This window comes from Bombus pyrosoma, linkage group LG3 (assembly GCF_014825855.1).
Source record: "Bombus pyrosoma isolate SC7728 linkage group LG3, ASM1482585v1, whole genome shotgun sequence".
In the NCBI taxonomy this organism is placed as follows: domain Eukaryota; kingdom Metazoa; phylum Arthropoda; class Insecta; order Hymenoptera; family Apidae; genus Bombus; species Bombus pyrosoma.
In genome coordinates, this window is record NC_057772.1 from 12,722,905 (window position 1) to 12,745,529 (window position 22,625).

At 33.8% G+C, this 22,625-nt stretch overlaps 1 protein-coding gene across 1 annotated transcript in view; it reads left to right on the forward strand.

The window, feature by feature from the left end:
* The window catches only part of LOC122565889 (division abnormally delayed protein), a 248,669-nt gene that overhangs the window by 88,284 nt on the left and 137,760 nt on the right, over positions 1–22,625 (forward strand). The gene's annotated exons all lie outside the window — the stretch shown is intronic.

Genomic DNA, 22,625 nt, shown 5'->3' on the forward strand with positions numbered 1-22,625 from the left:
GATAACAATTTCTCTGTTTATGTACTTTTTTAGTCTATACAAATGTTGAAATAAACTTCTCGCGAGGTCTAAATTGAAAGAAAAAGGAACAGCGCTAAAAAGAAATTTTTGGAGCAACTGTGATCTTTGAGTATCTTTTTCAAAGTTCGTTCGTATCGTCTGATTTTGTTGAACACAGACGAGGAAAAGCGACGAATAGAGCGATCTTATCTCGGGTTCTTCGGTTTGCATTTTCACGATAGAATGTATCAGGCGTATCGGTCGTTAGACGCGTCGATCAATCCTGTGCATCGACTCTTTTTGTCTGGATGATCGACACGTCGGCGTCGAAATGGGAAATGCATGCTAGCCCGATCGGAGAAAAAATCAGCCGGCGAAGAGGAACGGATAGAAACGAAATGAATAGACGCTATAAATTCTGATGCGCGCTATAAATTTCACGGCGGCCGATCATCCGACTTCACGCCGATCCGTGCCACGCCGTGCTGTATTACACGCGTGATAGGCGAATGACACCAAGGGCGTCGTAACAATGCACTTTGAACGACGAGCACCGAGGAGGTGGTAAGAAGAAACGGTTTAAAACATGCTTGAAAAAGAATACGTAATGTATATACATTTATATATATATACAATAACTGCACCCGCGTTGTGTCGAATACGTAAGTATAGTTGGTAGATTGTTTTATTCGCGCCAGATGTGCTTGACGCATGCAATCTATTGTTAATGAGAAAATTTTCGAGATAGATTGGAGTTATTCGAGATAAATCACTAACAATAGAATTAAATGCTCTGGTGAGTGTTTTGCTGGAATTTTAGGCTAAAATTATTCCAGCTTATTATAACTTAGTACTCTGTAACTCAGAGGTTCGAAAAAATATGATATAAGTGACAAATATCTTTAGTTTGACAAAACTGTAAGTAAGATTAAGTATTGATGTAACATGACAACAATTTTGATCAAAGTTGAGATGGTTTCAAATACTGAAGTATATTATTATGTATTCATAAAGGTTTCAAGAAATTTATGTTAAAATCTTCGAGATAAATATAGATCCTTCGCATAGTTCACATTCTTCATATCGTTTCCTTTGTATCTCTTTTGTTTCTAGAAAAAAATTCACTTATACTACTGTTTCTTACCTGATGATTTACGGTTTCAGGAGAAATGTGGTACAAGTGACAAATATATTTCATTTGAAAAAATGGTATGTAAGTTAATTTTTCTTGGAAAGACTGCCATGCTTTTAAGCATTCAAACACATTATTCACCTATGTACGCCATATTATGTTATATTTATTAAATGCTCGAAGAAATGTACGATAAGATCATCTATAGCTCTTATATATTTATTTTATTTATCTCGTTTTCAGAAAAAATATAATATTCTTACTTGTACTACTTCTCCACTGAATCTTTCGATTCACATACTACCGATCGATCGTAGAGGTCTTCGCTTAGCGACGTATCGAGTTCTTTATGACATGGTTTCAATATATTTCTAATATTTATTATAATAACACATAATGATTGTTGTTTAAAAGTTCTGATATAAACATGTAGGTAACTACGAGTACATATATATGTATGTCTCATATATAAGTCTCATGTAAGGAAGCGAATATATACAAATAATTTTATATCTTGTTTAAAAGCACAAATCTGTACCAATTTTATCAATGGTAAAAAGAATGGCATCGTAAAAGGTGTAAAGTATGGTTTGCTAACAAAAATAAGAAGTGTGTTCCATATGTATTTCAATTTTTGTACTATTATTAAATATGCTTATCTATTTTGAACTGTTGTCACAGTTTATGAAAAGATTAAATTATACAAATAAGATAATTTTACTTTCGTAGATTTTGTACAAGTTGTTTTATGTGAGTATGATACATGTACAAGATAATTCTTATTTTAGTTGATATGTGACTGCTATTTGTGACTGCTTTAAAAAGAATGTTACTTCAATTGAAGAGCTCATAAGAAAGACCATCCCTCGTTAAATTTTTCAATTTTTCAGATAATATTTTTATCCCAAAAGTGAAAAGCAAGATTCGCAATATGATAGAATCGGTATTATGAAAAATAATGACTTATCGTCGAGTGGAAATCAAACGATTCTATAAACGTGATCTTTATCAATATTTTATAATATCATGATTTAATTAAACATAAGGCATTTAACTTAACAACGTCTTCTATGGATAACTATAAATAAACTTACCACAATTATGCAATATGATGAATATCTTGTTAAGAGAAATATATTGAACGGAAGTAAACAATTTTATAGCGTCTTTGAGTTTCCAATTATTAATCATAGTAGCCATTTTAATAAGTAAAATGGGTAAATGTTAAGCTTTTCTGTCTTTTATAATTGTTTGCATGAAAATTCCAAACGTTAAAAATGAATGTGAACAACGCTAACGCATCACTGGCAGCTGTGTATAACAGAACAACTTTCTTTTCCTTTTACTCTGTTTCTATCCGAATAGCAGCACAGGTATTTTCAATTAGGTTTTTCAGGTTCTGCCATGTTCTTGGTGACGTACACGACGTTCTTTAGTACGCTATAGGTAACGATCTATTGGTGTTAAAACAGGAGATCGAGCTGTATACTTCCACGTTTCCTCTTCGAACCATTTATCTTCCGGATAAAGTGACATTAAAAAATGTCTCATATCGAGTTGATAATGTTGAGGTACACCATATTCTATTAAAAGCAATATGTACTCTTCGTTTGAAAATAGGACAGCAAGAGCTCGTATGACGTCGTCTTGTAATACTGTTAAATAGGCACCACCTGTGATACTCGATCCAAAGAAAAATGACTATACAATTTCTTTGGACGACAGACTTAACTGCAGTCTTTTAATATTACGCGTGGGTATTCCTTGGCCTAGAGCACAATTGCGTCGATCATTTACCATTAAGTACGAATTTGAAATCAGTGCCATTAAACCAATTATGCATAGAAATTTTCTATGAATGCAAAATAATTAGGACAGATGATTATCTCGCGCACCGCTTACAATGGCAACGAGCGTTACAGGCACTTTGCACCTGGAATGAAAATTTTTAACACAGTAGTAGAAGCAATTTTTAATACGGTAGAAGTAACGAAACGCTTATTAGATACCTTTCATGCAGGATAACACCCTAAACTAACTTGCAAAGTTTTATTTGCCCGTAGAAAAACACTTCAATTAAGAAAATTCCAATGAAAATTGTATTTGTCAATTTGCAAAAAATCAAAACTCTGACTTATCTGTAGTTTGAGTAGGCGTGTAATTTGCAAACAAAACTTCGCATGAAAATCGAGAAATATTTGCAAAAGATATTAACGAAAAGATAACAATGCATTACTTAAACAAATGGACTTTTTAAAAATTAGTCTTCACAGTCATATTCCCCAAATACAAAACTCGTTCGTTTACGCCATATCTCTGTCTCGAGTAGTTTCCGAAATATTCCAAAGAAATGCGACTTCGAGCGCAACGATGGCCGATAAAGAAATAAAACATTTCTGATCATATTATGTATCTGTAAAATTTCATCAAAATCGATGTGCCACGTTCGAACGAGATCCTTTGTAAGCGATTACACGAAGTCAAAATTATATGCTGGAAAAGTTAGCTTTTCGTAGTTCCAGTCCGATAGTTTTGTACATCGCGTCGATCTGCTTTTAACCACGCCACAAGATAAAAATCAACATTTCATGTCGAACACGTCCGATCGAAATTGATAAAATCTCAAGATACCAGTGACTAGAACGATTCAAAGCGGAACGCCTGCATCGTATTGCATAAGGAACAGCATTGACACGCGGGTGTGATTTATTCCAAAGGAGCGACCGATGGAATAGCGTCATCCAGGTCGCTCGGGGAATTTTACAACTCGAACAACTTACACGCTTCGTGGAGCGGGACTAACGACGGATTAGCATTTTCATCGATGGCCAGCGCTTAGAAACTCATCAGACCGCTGCGTAATCGTGCCGCAAATCCTGTATTTCTTCCGTTTAGTCGTTTCTTCTTCTGCTACCGTTATTCGCCTCTAGCCCGGATGTTATTTACCTCTGACACGGGTTATCTTCTTCAACCCTCTACGTTTTCCGTACTTCTTTCCAACGGCTTTAGCCAGCATAGGTAAAGGCATTTCTGCGATATTAGAAGCTTTTCGGCAGTTGATTAAATTGGAATACCTCGGTAAAAGTATGTTTTCGGAGCGAATATCAACACACACCCCTTTACCTTCTCCCTTCTGTTATCGCTTTCTTTTCTCCTTCTCCCGTATTTGCCTACCTCTTTGTTAAGCTGTTTGCTCTTTCATAGCTGATATTGGATTCTTTGCTCGTGTTTTCTTCCCCTCTCTTCATTCGGCATTTTAATCCTTACTGAAACATTTTCCAGTATTATTATTTTTTTAATCGTCTCGTTTGCAATTGGGGCTTATAAATTTCTGTCTCGGAGTAAAAAGTCGTGTTTAGAAGTTCTGGCGAAAGCTAGCATATTGTTTATTCTTTCTTTCATCCCTCTTTTACGGTTTAGCACGAGTTGCATAAGATTTAGCGAAAAATTCTGTCTGTTACAATAAAAAAGGAGCCTATCTCTTACGATAGAAATGCTGTGTATTGAATCTTTGAAAACTATATCCTTGGCGAATGTTGCACTTGCCGTAAAGTAATATGTTTTTAATTATACACTTACTTTATGTATATAGTCTCAGAATTAAAATTAACCGCTTCATATACATACTTACGAAATGGTTCATGCAACTGTTGGAAGCATAATTCTTTCCTTGGTGTATGTATAAAAAGAATGGTAGAAAAGAGACAGATGGTTTAAAGAGCGAAACACACGCATTCATCAATTGCATTGTCTTTTTAAATGGAGATGCATATTTCGTTCCGGATGGGCCGAATCGATTCGTCGTTTTGTTTATGAGAATATTGGAGCAAAATGATAGAAAAATATCTTTATTAATGGCCTATAACAATTGCATGGATTACTATGTATAAGTATAATCGATGCATTTGTTTGGCAGTTTATTTATTCTAGCCACTGATTCTTACGGATTCAAGATAAGGCGATAGAATACATTGCATCCATTATCATAAATCTTTTTATTATAGAAACACTTAATCGTTGTATCAACAAAGTGAAGAAAAATTTCCGCGGTAGGGGATATAAATTATTTTTCATTTCTACAGCTCATATTTTAGTAATTTGCATTTTAAATTCTACGGTAGTATTCAATTTCATCATAGCACACGATTCGTTCCCAACGCATAATAAATTGCTCTATTCTCTTCTGTTCCGTTCTATTACGTTCATTATGATCTAAACTTCCTATATCATTCTTTCATCGATTCTTTGGATCATTGTCTCTACGTTTCTATACGAATTAGTCTCCCAATTGGTCCTTTCTTTTCTCCATCTATCGATTTCTATATTTTTAACCGCTTCGTGAATTTTATATAACGATAACTCTACTCTCATAGAACGTTATAAGAAAGTTATTGTTAGAAACTTATCTACCGTACGAAGTCAGTTTAACCGAAGTTTCGTGTTATGCGAGGTACCTTGAACTTTACCATAACTTCGTTCTTTTTAAAAGATTTAACATAGAATGTACGAGAATATAAATGGTCAGGTATTGTTAAGGCAGCTAATCAAACTTCCAATCAATTAAGTAGTTAATTAAACTTAAATACATGCACAATATTACATTACCAAAATATTCTTTAGAATTTTATTTCACGATTTATTAACAGTCATGGACCCTTCCGTAGTATTCGAGGTTTTCGATTATGCGAGGTAAGGTTCGATTCATCTCTACATCGAATAATCGAGACTCTACTGTACATATTAGGATTTCTTATACGGGATCATAATGTTTGCTATGAGTTGAAGGAACGTTCTATATGCTTATGTCTTCTTAATGTTTTAATATCAATTTTGCAATAAGCATGAAACTGAAGATCGGGATGAAACCAATAATTAAAATCCAAAGGCTTTTAAATGCATTGTTAAGGTTGAAAGGATTAAGATAGCGCTTGAAAAACTTTAGAAATATGAGATGATATATAAAAGATGTATATACTTACCTGTACCATATCTACCATACACCTACATGTAAAATAAAATTAGCCGCGTAAAATTATATGTTTTATTTGTCGAATGAATGTTTACTAAGTGGAAGTAGATGAATAAAGTTTTGTAAATGTTATTTACTTTTCACATAAAAATGGAACGTATCTTTTTAAATGATACATATTAAAAAAGAGAACGCTAAGTATTTTTAAGTATATTAGGTTGTCCGAAAAGTTTCTTTCGTTTTCTGAGGAAATAATAGACGCACAATGTTTTTTGTTTTATATTATTTTATCGAATTACGTACGATCCATTTTGTTCTGTTGAGATAAGCTCAGCGACATTTTGTACGAAGGTGCGCTGTTGTAAAAAATGCGTTTGCGAAAGAAAGACACTTTTCGGGCAACCTAATACACGCTATTTACCAACTTAACCTTCCTAGATCACTGCTTGTAAAAATATCTAATAAACGTGTCATATCCTTAATCGCAAACCTTAGTGTACGATATTTCCGATGTCATAACAAAATACAGCGCAATAAAATTTTACCGTAATTATCTTTATAAATACGCGATTACTATCGGGATTATGAAATGTCATACAATTGTCATCATAAACTAATTATAACTGTCGATTATTATCAATATAATTATTATAAAATATTCATCAACTGCTTTGAATAATTTTCAAAACGTCAATTCGGAACGTATTTTTCTTACGTGCGAAATATCATATATTGTCACGGCATCAAATCAAAACTGCACTTACTTTAAAAATAACAAGATTCCTATATCTCTGTTGAAAGGATCGTAAAGTAACTGGAGCGTGTTAGCGAAGTTTGGCCGGGTATCCCAAGACTTATCGCTAAATTCCGCGAACAATTCCACTTTGGCACAAATAAGTATCTGTTTAGCTATTTCACACGTCAGTCACGTTCACATACATTTAGAACGCGACTCCTCTCGACGACGAAACGAAGTGGTTGTACATTCGAAGCATTTCCGATTTAAGGCACTTGCCCCGTTTCCCTTGGCTGCGACTCGCGTTACCGATTGAACGCCGAACGCCGCGGGAAACGATTTTATTTGCCGAGACAATACCGTTTCACGGTCACGGGGGTGCAACATAAGTATCAGGGCCAGCAAACCTTCTCGTTTTCCGTTTCTCCGGCCACTTGCTTCCCCTGACTGGCTTTCTCCGGCAACTCCATTTCTTCGTCTCGATCTTCCTGATCCCTGATCGCTTTCTTCTCTCTGTCTCTCCCTGTTGTCTCTGTTTACCCTTCTCATTCCCACCGGTCGAACGAGACGGCAGCGCGTGGAACGCAATTAAAAGTTTCTCAGAGAACGGCGTTGCAGGAACGACGACGACAGGATCGATCCCCTTTCGAGAGATTTCTTTTCTCATCGTGCATCCCACGGGCACAGTGCTGGATCGATTCACGAATGGATCAACCGTTCCGGTTATATCTTCTCTGGTCGTTTAAAAGGGGATTACGCGGCCAATGCATTTTTAATTGCGACGATTATTCGGAATGGCTTTTAACGGCGGGATACGTGCATTATTCCGTAGCCAGCCTTTTTGATTTGAGTTTGCTTTATGGAAAGCGCATCCCGTTTACGCGATAGAGCCATCCAGTCGAGTCTCCTTCTTTTTTTTTCTCCCTTTTTTTTCCCATTCTATATTTTACGTGTTATTAACTTACGCTCGATTGAGCGCAGATAGAGCTAACGGTGACGGATCGATTCGTAATGAGCACGACAGAGATTGGAAATTTATATGTTAACTGCCGCGCTCGTCGAATTTTCGTGACTCCAACTAATTTTCGTTTCAAAAAGACGGAAAGTCTTCTTATGTTTTGGGAAAATCTTTATACGTAAAGCTTATCTTCAGATTTGAGAAATTTTTTAGCGATAAAAGAAAATACGATAGGACTAAAAATGAGCGAAAGAATGCGACAGGATTGAGACTTTCGCAGCCACAGATATCTTGCGTAGTACAATGCTTTCCATAAAGTACCCTGCGTGTTTATTTTTGAATATTTGAGACTAAATTTTGTTTTATGTACAGGAAAGAAACAAACAAAATTTATTTTTTAATACATAATATGTTCTGTATATGTGTAGTATCGTTAATTTCCTCGTATCTGTAAAGTGATTTTATTCGAGAATCTGTGTACGAAATGTCATTATATTGCGAATCGGACATTTTGTTAGTACACAACCGTGTCCGATAACTAGCTATCTTTTCGTGTAAAATATTTTTGAGGTGTTGCCAATTGTTGCTACGTGCTGTTGAGCTACGATTACGTTTGATTGATACGCATAAAATGGTATCTTGTCAGGGGCCTGTGACAGTAGAATACGAAGCGCGAGATATCTCGCTATTCGTCCGCAACGCGAAAGATGTGCAAGATATCCCGTGCAAACGTGTCAAAGGATTAAAAATGGTACATATACGGCCCAGATATCGTTATTGATCAAGTCCTTTTTTTGTTAGAAATTATCTCTCTTCCCGGAATTCTTGCACATTATTTTTCAATTACAAGCTATTCAATAATAGGGAAACGTGGAATATGGTTATTTAATACGCGTTATTTACTTATTGTTACAAATCAAAAGATACGTTTCTTAAATTAATTTGCTTCGAATGTAGTTAATAATTCATTTCTTCTCGATTGCTTGCAAATATATTGTCTGGCGGTAAATGAGAAGTTGCGTTAGCTTCGATATAAAGCTGCATAATATTACAATTAATTTGCATTTATCAGTCAACGCACGATATTACATTCAAGAACGATTGGTTTGTAAGAAGAAGAATTTTAACATTGAAATATTATAGGTCGTTAAAAGAAGTAATAAGCGCTCTTACATTTGCTTTTGCATGCTACGGATATTACTATTAACGACTTGAACATTTCTGTGCGTTATGATTCTTTCGTTAGATGTTAAACATTGATAATGTTACTATTTTCTTCGAGAAATTTGCATTACAATTTATTCCATTCGTTTCCACGCTTGATTACGAATTATTTAATAAAAATTCTACATCGTCTAAATTTCATTGTCTTGTTTAAATAAAAATCATTTGAGATAATATTGTACTAATCTATAAAACTAATTTGTTTCTGTGTTCTATTGATCTATTCCCGTGATAATTACATATTACTACATGTCCAAATAAAACTTTCAACCACGAAATTAAACAAATAAAATAATAACAGTGCACGCGAGCTTATTAATTCTACTACGCGTACAAAATAGAAATGTTTTTATAAAGTACGTATTTAGTTACGTTCTATATACAGAGTGGTTGGTAACTGGTGGTACAAGCGGAAAGAAGAATATAGAATAAAAATATAGAATATAGAAAATATAGAATATAGAATATAAATATAGAATAGAAATATAGAATATAGAATCGAAAATATAGAATAAAAATTTTTCGTTTGATGCTTTGTTTTCGAGAAAATCGACTTTGAATTTTCGCTCGGTACGCGTGCACTTTATCACGTCTCGTTATAACGGATCTCACTGTAGATCGTTGTCTCGATGGATATTATCGCAGTTTAAGTTTGTTTTTGCCGTAACGGAAGATTAGGAATACATAATGAAATAATATGAAGTAATCATAAAGTTTATTATTACAAAAANTTGCTGAAAATGTTGCCCATTCTGCCGAGCACATAGTTCTGCTCTTCTAATTAAATTTCTATGAACACTTTCTAACGTATTCGATTGTTTTAAAGTATGAAAGGCTACAATAATCTTTTCTTTCATCCGAGCGAAAATTCAAAGTCGATTTTCTCGAAAACAAAGCCCCAAACGAAAAATTTTTATTCTATATTTTCGACTTCTCTTTTCGCGTAGAATCACCCCCTTTCCGCTTGTACCATCAGTTACCAATCACCCTGTATATAAAGCTTGAAATCAACCATTGTTCTACATAAAATTTAAAATCGTATATTTCATTTATATCCTTTTAAATTTATACACAGAGCGAATGCGAAAAAGCCTTATAAAACCGTATTAACGATATCGAAAATGTTTTGGTATACGTATAAAAATGAATGAAAATTGTGCAAAAAGGAGTTTTTATACCGCAATATATGTCTAAAAATACTAGAATTTTAAATGTTAGAACGTCTCGGTAAAATGTTCCATATATGTCTAAAATAAATTGCATGAAACTTTCTCTGCCGATAATTTCGAAGAGATTCACTTATCGTGCTTTACTTTCCCCACTCTGCATATGGCTTTTAGAGGATACTCCATAGTTCCCTTCTTTTTTCTATCGCGTACGCTTTTAACATTTTGCAAATACGTAACAGGTTTCATACATGTGCAGAGTAAAATTTCCCATTAAAGCGTCGCGAGGCACATGGAGCGCAGATTATTCGTTTAACGCACTTTCAATCGTGAAAGATACTCACGCCGCTTTCGTTAGCCAGGCATGAAAGAGCTTTGCTAACTTTCATCATAAATAATTCGATCGGACAACGCAAATTGTCGTGCCGTAAAATAATCATTTTTACTAAAATGCAAGTGGAAGAGAGAGAGAGAGAGAGAGAGAGAGAAAAATGATTTCTAACGTGATTCTATATTTTAAACGATGATGAAGGTAAATTAGTCGAAGTAACATCTGTTTAAATGACACGAACAGTGATTTCCGTTTTCACGACAATAGTGTTCTTGGAATATTCGCGCACAATGTCGGATCGATTAAACCCTGAATCAATTTCCACGATTTCAATTTCTCTGCTCGTTAACAAGAGATTACTCCTACGAGCACCTCATTGAGACAGACGTTGAAAACCGCTTTTGCATCTGCTATAATCTGTTGAATCACATGCCTTTTGGCTTTCGCGTATACGTAACGTTCGTATCTTTTTGTTCGTTTCCCGCGTTTGAGAGATTATTAAGATTGATTATTAAGAATTTCTTTTTTTTTTTGATTATTTTTTTGATATTGATAGATGTAGTGTTGTACGCTTAGGAATAGATTGACTAGAGTTTCGAATAAGTTTAATAATTAAGTACGTCATTATGTAGCTGTTGTATTATATTCGCCGAGAAGAGTAAGAAACGTCTAACCAATGTACAATGGTTTACGAAAATATTTGAACACTTGTAGAAATGTTTTATGAATGTATTACATATGTGTGTACCGTGATTATATTGGTAAAATTTGGAATCAATCCAAAAACATATGTATATAGAAGTTTCAACGCTTATTGCAACCGTACAATTAGTAAAAGGTTAATATACAGCATAAAAAATCATCTTAAGTATATAACGAAAGTTAGAGATGATCCAATTGGCTTCAGATATACAAAAACGAAGATTGGAAATGAATCTGAGAATGCGCATAGAATCTACAAAATATTTAGTGCAAGTACATATTTCGCAGAGATCATCAAAGTATTTAAACAGTTAATTATTCATTCTATCAATAAATCTGAATATTTAGTAGAACTATCATTGACACTTAACGTTTAAGATAAGTATTCATGCTGTGTACTAAATTTTACAGACTCTATGTTAATTGTACGTTTTTTATTTCTCTCGTTTGTAACGCTCTGTACGTTTTGATATCTAATTTGATTGTAATGAATCAAACTTTGCGTATTCCACAGTCGTATTAAAATTTTAAACAAAATTATTATATTTTCAGATAGAACTACACAATTATAATTTGATATAATTTATTTTACGATTTAAACTTTTTCATCTTTAATATCGCTATCTACGTCAAATTTAAATTTACGATATGTAACGCTGTAATTATTTTGTATGGTGTTTATAAAAATAATTATTTTGCTGATAGTAACTGGTTTAGTTGCAAATCATATATGAATTATGGATCTCACAGTCAAAGTTTAATTATGAAACGCGTTTATGTGGAATTTAAATTATTAATAATACTTATCTCTGCAATTTACTCAGATCAAGAAGCAAGATTATTGACTTTTCCCAATATTCTTGTTCGTTAACAGAAAAAGCACACGCTTTAAATGAGAAAAATCTAACTACCGTTTGAAACAACTTTCACGCCTGTTAATTTATTAGTATTACAAGTTTCACCCCATCTTGCTCCTTGAATATCCTTGATGTAATAGAAGATATGAATATGCATGTCTGAATGCAAAAACATCGTTTAGAAAGCGATCTTGTTTTTAGTAAGCGTCGCATCAAGCTCGTGCTTACATTCTCACTGCTTTGATATACATTTTTAATAATTTGTTACGTTTACTATGGATCAAAACACCTGTAAAAATATCAAATTATTCGACGTGCTTTAAAAATGTATTTCTTTGAAATGGATTCATCGTATTCGAGATTTTTGGATTAAAAATCCTTCAGAACATGGAATACGATAAAAATAAAATTAATCTTGTTTTTTTAACGAAATATATGTAAATATTAAAGCTAGTTTGAGACAATGTAGAAGCTTAAAGTTTGAAAACCGTTGAAAGACCTTACGGTCCAATTTACGATAGTTTCAACGCTAAGTTGATAATGTGACTTCTGATAAGATTCTCGTCGCGGGATCGGAAATGTGTGGAAATTTAAAATTCTGATGCAAAAATTTAAAATTCCAATAAGGGAATTGATGACTTTGACGGGACGGTCAACCAGTCAGATAATTGGTAATTATTAACGGTAGTACATAATCTAGTCGCTCAATAAATTTCAGTGACTATCAACGACTGAATATATAAAATATAACTTCAAAACAATATAAATGTAATTATTATAAAAAATATAATTGTTATTTTTGAATAATAATTTAAATATAATTATAAAGAATATATCAGTAATATTTTTAAACAATTTTAAATATTATTATCATAAAAAATGTTGTATAAAATTAGAAAATTTTATGCGGTCGTTCGAATAAACCATATCTTCATTTTCAAATCAAGTTCTAATCACAAGTTTCAGATAAGGTGCAGATAATATTACATTAATATGTATTGTCAATCGTTTTATACGCACAAACATACCTATTATTCAAGAATAATTGAGATTGAAACAATTTTGAGAGCAAATGATGTTATATTATTTACTTATAATTCTGAATGAGAATTGATTGTAAAATTCATCCAAATAAAAAAAAAAATGATGTTATATTGTAAACTAACTATAGTTTGCGTTACCTACTTCATTTTATATTATTTGTTACTTGATTTAATTTAACGCCAGACTACGCTTTATTCAATCCTAACACAAACTAAAATAACTTCCTCGCCTAAATAATTTCTAAAATAAAAATAATCCATTGCTCCGTACTATTACATATTTAATCGACTGGTTACTACGTTTTGATCGAGAGTAATGAACCTACTATTAAAATATATATTTCTTACTACAAATAGACAACTTTGTTTTCAACTGGCTTCGTTTGTCGACATTCGATTTCGAGTCTGGAATACGCCGCTGTACAGCCGGCATTTTTTCCATCGGTAACGATGTCGCAGCCGGAGGACCCTCCATGCAAGAAAACAATTTCTGGGCATGCAGCGGAGATTCCGGCGGGTCGGGATTGTTTCGGAATTCCGGGCGTTTCCGATGCGCCGGCGTAACGATTGCAAATGTAATCGATACGAATCGATCTGTTCGTTTCGAATCGGGGACAAAGGCGTAGCCGAATGACCACGTGGGTGTGTGCATGTGTTGCGTACGCTGGAGAAAAGAGGATGATAGCGCTACTTTTTGCTCGGTCCAGGGGATGAAGTGGAACTGGGAGTTGGCGTACCTGTTCGTACCTGGGGACTCATTCTCCTGTTGATGCAAGTTTATACTCGTACGAACATTCTCGTGCGACCCCTTTTTCGTTGCACACGGGAACGAACGCGTGTATGGAAATTCACGTCCTAGCGCGACACGCTCCAACGGCTTCGTTAAACCTGTCTGCGATGGATGCTCGTCTCGTTGACTTTAATTCGCGAAATTAAACGAGTAATTCCTCGTCTTCTTTTTACCTATCAATTTTTAACTAAAATTTGAAAAGTACAGGGCAAGTATCTGATAAGTTACATTTTCCGTTCTTTATAGGGCTCTTTTTTTAATAGGGTTTGGAAAGGTTTTATGAGATTTTTTTAAATAGACTTCCAAAATTCTTTCTATTTGGCTTTCGAGCTAAATATTTGTTTCTCCGCGCGTCTTCTTAAAAATGTTTGTCAAACTATCAGGTATAAAAAATATCCTTTTACATAATTGGGCCTATCAGCTTCTTTCCATTTTAAAATATCCCCTTCTAGTTATAAAGTAAGGTTTAAATAAAACCATCAACAGAAATATACTTCTCAGATTTGTTTCTGTGACTTCCGCTTGTCCATTTTTGCGCAGTAAGATTCTAGATAACAGTTTTAATAAATAAATCTACCTGGCAAGGAAAATTACTTCAAATTTATTAAAACTTCAATTAGTTCACATTAGAGACACTCGCATGAGTAGTATGTAAGTACTATAGATAATTACCGGGATAAACCATAAGATTAAAGCACAGAATTCCTTACTACATGTAATAAATTAATCTATCTGGAATATTTCATCTTAGAATCTCAATCGGTCCACATTAGATGCACCCAAAAAGAAATAGACGATCGTGATTCCCTTAATTAAGCCAAACAACCAACACGCCAGCTCTCGCAATATGAACGTGGCAGGATGTGCACTTTTTTTTTCCTGGCGCGGATCGCAGAAAGCGGCTACGAATTCTATCCGGGCGTCCCTGTACCTGTTCCGAACCCACGCCCAGGGGGTCCCATGGGTCCCCTTGAATCCAGTAATAATTCCCCGGGCCGGCGAGCCGTGAGCGCGCATTCTGCTTGCATTACGTGTCTGCATTCCACGTGGCCTTTGGCCCCACCCCGGCGCGGGGCCTCAGGGATCGTTAAGGTAGCACCTTAACGGCCCTTTTACGAAAAGACGCCCGAGGTGGTGTTCTCGCGGGCCGCCGTCCCTCATTATTATTCACCCCGCGTCCACCGACCGCGTCTCTTTGTGTGCTGGCTGCCGACGATGTGTGCGTACGCGTTTACCTGTCTGCAAATGGCTCCGGTGCTTGCTCGTTCCTGCTCGCGGTTCCTGTCGTTACTCCAGACCCTTCTCGCCGACCGCGGCAGACGTTCGTTCTTGTTAATTCGCGCGAAAATTCAATCAGCCTGCGCTTGCCACCATCCACGGCCACACCGATCTTCAGCAATTTTTTGCCATACTGTTTCCCACGCACATATTTTCTTCTGAATTTCTTCTCTTCTGCATCATTCTGTCGCTTGGTATTTTGGGCAAAGTTTATTTAATTTATGCGCGACCGGCATCTACGCTCGAGTTTATTAGCAAGATTTTATTTTGTAGTAATTTGGAAAGTACGAGGGATATCAGTCGCCAGGCATTGTTGTTAGCTGGTACGTGTTAATCAGCGCAGAATTTGATTACTTTCTAAACAAAATAATAAGTACGCTTCATACTCGTTAGATTATTCGCTCATATTTAATACACGGCCGCAAATTACGGTTGTAGCCGTTACAAGGAACTGCATTTAGTAGCGTTTACAAAAACAGTGTGTGGTAAAAGGTTAATACTTGATGCAAATTGAGTACATTTTACTCTTTTTATTTTCTAGTTACTTTGCCATCACATTGTTATTTCTCTCATTCGTACTACATGCCCTTCACGGTGCGAAATATTAACTACAGTAAAATTTACTTTATTTGTAAATTTCTCTGGGTTCTTGTAGACGTTATCGTACTACGATGTGCTGAAATGATTACCAGGCTAGATATCAGTTATGAATTTGACTACTAAATATGTATGACTCGATATGAATGCTTTCTATACACACATATGCGATCTGTTATGATCATCACTGCAAACATAATAATTCTCATACAGTACTGTAACATACTGAAGTTATTGATCTGACCTTTTATTAAAATTGTGCAAAATAGGTGAAGTATACTTTATTTTCTACATACTCCAAGTATATTACTGACTCATATTTGTGATATTTCATCAGACTCATAGATATAACAGGATATGATAATTGGTTTATGACATTCATTGGATATGTGCATATATGTAGCTATAGTGTCTAAAGGATAACACTGACCTCAACGTTCGAGGTCGATTTTGACTAGGCTTTTTTCAGGTACTGATACATTATGTGTCTCGACGACCCTGAATGTGGATTACTCATCCTTTACTTTCACTTTTTGGCCATTGACAGTTTGTCTGAAGAGTAGATATCTTCAAGAAAACGTCAAGTGCCAAATAATTAATATTATGTACTATATGCTATGTTAGTTATACTCTAATTACATAGCATATATTATATAATTTATTATTATGTAAAGAAAAAAAAAAGAAATGATTTAATTTTGGGATCGGAATAACGTTGACAGTCAAATCTGTCGCGCTTAATAATAACATGGTGTAATTAAAAAAGTGTATATTAAATATGTTTTCTTTACCATATATAAAAGTGTATTAATCTGAAACGTGAGAGAAATATATATATGTTTCTATCGTAATTGGAAATTTTATTGAGTTGTCAATGAGTTCCTCCAAAATTCGGATTGATTATGGGTTTTATCGTGAATAAAGAAGAAGAAGTAGGAATTATCGTAAATAGATCACCCGACGACACGATGACAAAATGAAATAGAAGATGAAAAATGTCAAAGTAATATTTAATAACACACAAGAGTTACAAAAATATTAGAAAGGATTATACATTTGTATATATTACAATCGTGTTATATATTTTCTAAAATTCATAAAGTCCTGCCGCTTTTAAATGTGATAAAGCATTTAAAAACTTTTATACGATCTTCCTCTTGTACGATCTTATTCTATTAGCGGAGGAAAGTGAAATATACGTAGACGTAAAGTAAAAAGTAAATCGCAAATTGAAAAAATTATTTTGCTAACTTGTTGGTGAAAAATTTCAAAGAAAGACTTTAATTTCAGAATACCTATTCGATTCTCGATTGAAATTCACAACATAAAATTAAAAAATGAGGTCAAATACACGAAACGCAAAAGAAAGAATACATATAAGCACTTTATCATATTTTTAATTAAATTTCATATTAAATTTCGATCTGATTATTTCACGTTGTCCCGAGTTTATTGAAAGAGAAATGCATGAATTTCACATATAAATATCATTTATAAACTGTTATGATGAGCTAAGAACTCATTAGATCAACTTACGGTTCTTTTATTCCTGGTTTTCAGTTAAGTCTACACACAAAAAATTTAATGTTTAAAATCGATACACTTTAATTGATTATAAATAAAGTCTAATGAACATAAGATATTTAAGGAAACATTTGTGGATTTGAGAAGGCTGTCGAATATGAATAAAATATGATTGACTAATAGAGATTTGTAAAAGATAATAGGAAAAAGAAAAAATACCAATTTTTATATATTAAATGTCCTTGAACGTATCCTTATAACGTACTTGTTAGAGAAGTTTACAAAGTTGTAATGTAAAAATTCCTTTTCCATCAGTGTTATATCTTTGTATGATTATAAAATTAATCTGTCAATCAAATTTCAAAAAGCGCTTTATACATGTTTAAGGTATCACAATGGCATGGCGGTTAATAACAACTTGTTTGCAAATTAAGTATATCTAAACCATCACTATCGAATTAGATTCTCGATAAGAGAATATAATAATGTTAGTACACGTAATATAACAATAATAATATTCTATCACGATATTCAGTATGTAATTAAAATATTTATAGCGATAATTTTATTCATTAGAGAAGGTTAGTGGTGGAAGATATGAACTACTTCTCATAGAACGAGAGTACGTAAAGTAAGGCAATTAGACATAATTAATGATGATTCTCTGCATAATATTTTAACAAGGATGAAAAATCACATATTGTTAAGTATTTCATACTTTTAATTTTTGCTACAAATTAGCCACTTGTTAACTTCGTTCAGTTTACAGATTTTAAAATTGCAAGTTGCAGCAATTCTGCAAGTTTAATTTCATGTACAGCTGGAACGCTTGAAACTCTTCGAAACTCGAGGCCTTATGCCGTTTTCATAATTCGAAATTTGTATAATTAAATAACTAATTGATAAATAAAAATAATTAGTTATTTAATAAGAAATAATTAAGTAATTGTAACTTAATTTGTATAATTAACTTACAAGAATATTGTCACGATATAAATTTATTTTTATTTTTATTTAAGCAGCAATTTAATCGAGTTTCTATTTAGATCGTAACCTCGTTTAAAATATAGATATGTTTAAAAAAATGCGACAAAACGAATATTCCGAAATTCGAGAATCTCAAGTTTCGAAAATTGAAACTTAAATTATCCGACTATATAATGATGCTCATCGATAGAATTCCATCTTTATATTTGTTGTAAAATATTATTATACATAATATATGTTTATTTAATGACGCAAACGAAGATACAACAGAAAATTGTATGGACGTTGGATAATATTAAATTCTGAAAATTCTCTATATAATTGCATACCTGTTTAAGAGTCTGTCTCCTCCTCTCTTTCTTCGTTCTTGTTTATTTCTTGCGTGCTTGAGACTGTCGCTGCTGTTGATTCGCATGAAAATTCAATCTACCTAAGAAAATATTTGAGACCTCACTCTACAACGATATTTTAGTAGATTTCGTTTTGTTGGTGTTAAGTTGTAGAAGGAGATTTTTTTTTCGAACGATTTCAAGTACAGTAGATATTACATATTAATAAATTTGATGAAAAATTAAAAATATAATTTCCTTGAAATTGCGTTTCTCAAATTGATCGGCATGATTCCATATAAGTCAAAGCGTATTATCTAAATTAATTTCGAGAAACGTTATTATATTAAGACTGCTGCAGTTTTATTCATCAATGTATTTATAGAGAACGTTCTTGTCAATTTTGAACCATCATTACATTTTCTATTGAATAATATTATTATTAAATGGAATTATTATTATGTCGATATTACCGCGGGAACATTTTGACTCATCTTCTTTGCGTGATATTCTCTGACTGTAATCCGGTTGTCCAAGCTAACAAAATTGACGAACAGGATTGGAATATCATTGAATGATATTTTAATATAGCTCGATAAAATACAAGGTATGGAATTATTTATGAAACAGTATCAAAAACTGATTGTATTATGTTTAATTTTGTTGTGGCTTTAGTGAAAGAATAGGAAACATTTAGATTTATTTCGTTTGTTACAAATCGTATTCAATTGTTTCCAAATCTCTGTGAAACAATACGGTTATTTATAACTTTTTTCAGTGGATGTCGCAAATATATTTTATTATACATATACAAAGAATAAGGATACAATTAATATAGTATCAATAATAACTTAATTTATTTTTGGAATATTAATATATCTTTATTTTTATTATCTTTGAAGGAAATATACGGGTTTCATTTTACCTTAATAATTCCCATATGAATATCTATTTGTTTCATAAATCTCATAGCTACAACTATCATCCCTGCGGCATCCAAAAACACATCAATAAGTTTCGCGATTTGTTTTGAAATAATTCTTATAACTGACGAGATTAAAATATAATACTATACACGTTAAATGAATTTAGAATTCGTGGCAACAAAGTTAATGTTCGTTAAATAAGCATGTAAAATTACAGTACCTACGTAACATAGATCGTCTACATGAAAATTAAACCACTGTATTAACACCATATCGAGTATCATTAATATTTATTCACGATTATTCATTAAAATTATAATAAATCTATCTTTTCCGTCCAGCATGCGCTGTTTGCCTTTTTCCTCTATCTTCCGTTCGAATAATTTTCCAAAACCATGTCTCGTACACTTAGCAAGCGATTTCTAGATTATTTCTTCTCTCAATCATGCACGTTTAAAGACACGATCCACCGGGAGGAGAAGATTTAGCTCGACGGTGCAACCCCTCGAGTCAGAATCTGAAAAGATGGGAAGAATATCTCGTTTGATTTGGAGACAGGGTACAGAGCGACCAATCGATCCCGGAAGGCGGTTATTATTCCGTAAAAGCTTTAATCTGTTTTTTTTATTCGGTGCTTGCAGCGCTAAATTATCTTTGATTGCAACAACAGTTATTCAACGATCGACTGCCGCTTCGAACAGCATGCAAAGCATTGTTATGTAGGAACAGCATCGCCTATAGACCTCATTTCCTGTACTCTCGATCGCGCCCAGTGACTTCTATAGGCGCTTTTCTCAAGCGTTCCGGTAATTGGACGAGCGAAAAAGAAGCCATTGTCTTTCTTCATCCACGGTTGCAGCAAAGGAATCATAATCCCTCATTATTATTCCTAGTGTTTCTCCTTTCCCCCTTTGTCCCGATGCTTCTTCCTTCTTCTTTCTTCGTCCGCTCTTATCTCCATACAATGCGAAGGTCCTCCGCGTTACCTTGCTCCCTCGGCCGCGAGCCGTACCCTCAGACTTTTGCTTGTTCTTCTTCTCCTCCATCGTCGTCGTCGTCGTCGTCGTCGTCTACATCGTCTGGAGCTTCTATCGGCGTCGCTGAATTTATCGACCAAGATAATAATGAATCTGGATCGTGAAATTCGAGAAACTCGTAAACGCTTAGCGGTTCGTTTGTTCGAGAATTAAGGAACGTTTGTTTTAGTTAATTTTTCTTGAAACGATATCCTTCGTGCTAATGTCTCGTGAAATTCTTACCTTCTGTTTCACTGCGCAATTATACGGCGATAGCTAGTTCCGTTCGTTATACCGATAGTGTGACGCGCTTAATTCAGTTTCCTTTAAACGCGTTCGAATTAGAGCGGGCTAATATCGGGTGTTTAAGTCGAGTTAACGCTGAGTTATAAATGATCGTTTCCTAGGAAAGTTCTAAAAAAGATTCGGTGAATTCTCTCGAGGGAAATATAGTTTTGACAAGTAACGATCCATTACTCACTGGTTTTGAACGTTAAAAATGTTTTCACATTTACGTTTTGCAATCGTGCTTCTCATTGTATTATACTTTTCTAACTACATTTTCGTAGTAGATCGTAGACAAGCCCACTAACGCTATAACAAATGACGGTTATGGCTGTGAACCTGTTATAATGTCTTGAAATTGATACCTTGGATAATTGGATTGAGTTGATTTATCTTCGACCCACACGAACTCCTGTATGATAATATTATTATACCTACCTTTCTTCATTCAGGTAAGATCGTTCAAATCGTCGACATTTGTAACGAGGATAATTAGGTACAGTGTGTACATGAATAACAGGAAAATTGTAAGCTACATTTTTTTAAACTTCATTAGCACCGCAATGCGACACGACTATTGCGATTATACTGGAAAAATTTGAAATCAATTTGAAAAAATATATAATAATTACAGACTATCATTTATTAGTAAAATTAAGAATATTAGTACTAATTATTAATTAGTAAAAAAAAAAGATAACAATAAAACACAGTTAGTAAAAGTATAGTAATAGCATTAATTTCCAATGTCGTTCTGCAAAAATTTGTTACCACTCGTTAACAGTGCTGTCTAGTATACCTAGTTGCATCGTTATCTAAAGTTAAAATAACGGTTGCCTGAAATCCTTTTTAATTTATACGTGCCTACTTTTTTCTAGGATGTTTCCCTGAAAAATCTGCTTTAATTTACACACACGCATGCAGCTTCAATAAGTCGTTTTAATTATATGCTTTCAACGTTAAGCGCCGCGGTGCGTTTTTACAAATAACAAAGATGCTTTAATTGCGTCGCGCGAGAGCTACCTCGAAATGCTTTGCATCTATTTCCAACGGCACGACCAGCTCTCGCTGTAATAGTTGGAAATAATTGCGAGGGTATTGTTTGCAAGGAGAGTGTATGAAAATGGAAAAATTCGATGCTCGTTCGCTAGAAGCGTGTACCAAAATTATACTGTAAAATGTTTCGTGCGGCAGACGAAAAGGGATTCACGAGGGAAGCTGGATAACCCATTGAGGACTGTGAACATGTGCGAAAAAGGGAGGGAAGAAAAAAGTACGTAACGCGTGGGAAACGTTGGCGCATTTCCAATTTTCGAAAAATAAGCATAACATGACGGTTACGACCGTTCGCACTTTGATATTTTTCAGCCTCGACTGATTCAACGATTTCGATTTTAATAATTTTGCGAGAAAATGTTACATGTATAAAAAATCCGTGAATCTCTTTTGGATGCTTTAGATCGATCATATGTAGTCAATGGGATAATGAAATTAATAAAAATGATTCCATAAACGTAACAAGTATCAATAAAATTGATCGAACTCTATGGATTCGTACGGTTGTTGAAAAAAGTTTTTAAGTATATGTTAAACAAGAAAGATTCTTCTGAAGTGGAAGACAAAATTACCATAGTCAATTCAAACAATGACGTATGATATAAAATTAGCGAATTTTTCATTATTAATTTGGTACGTTCTTTAATAAATAATTTATATCTATAACGAAGTACGATCATCAATTTGTCATTAATTCACGTTAACTTTCTTACGCTATT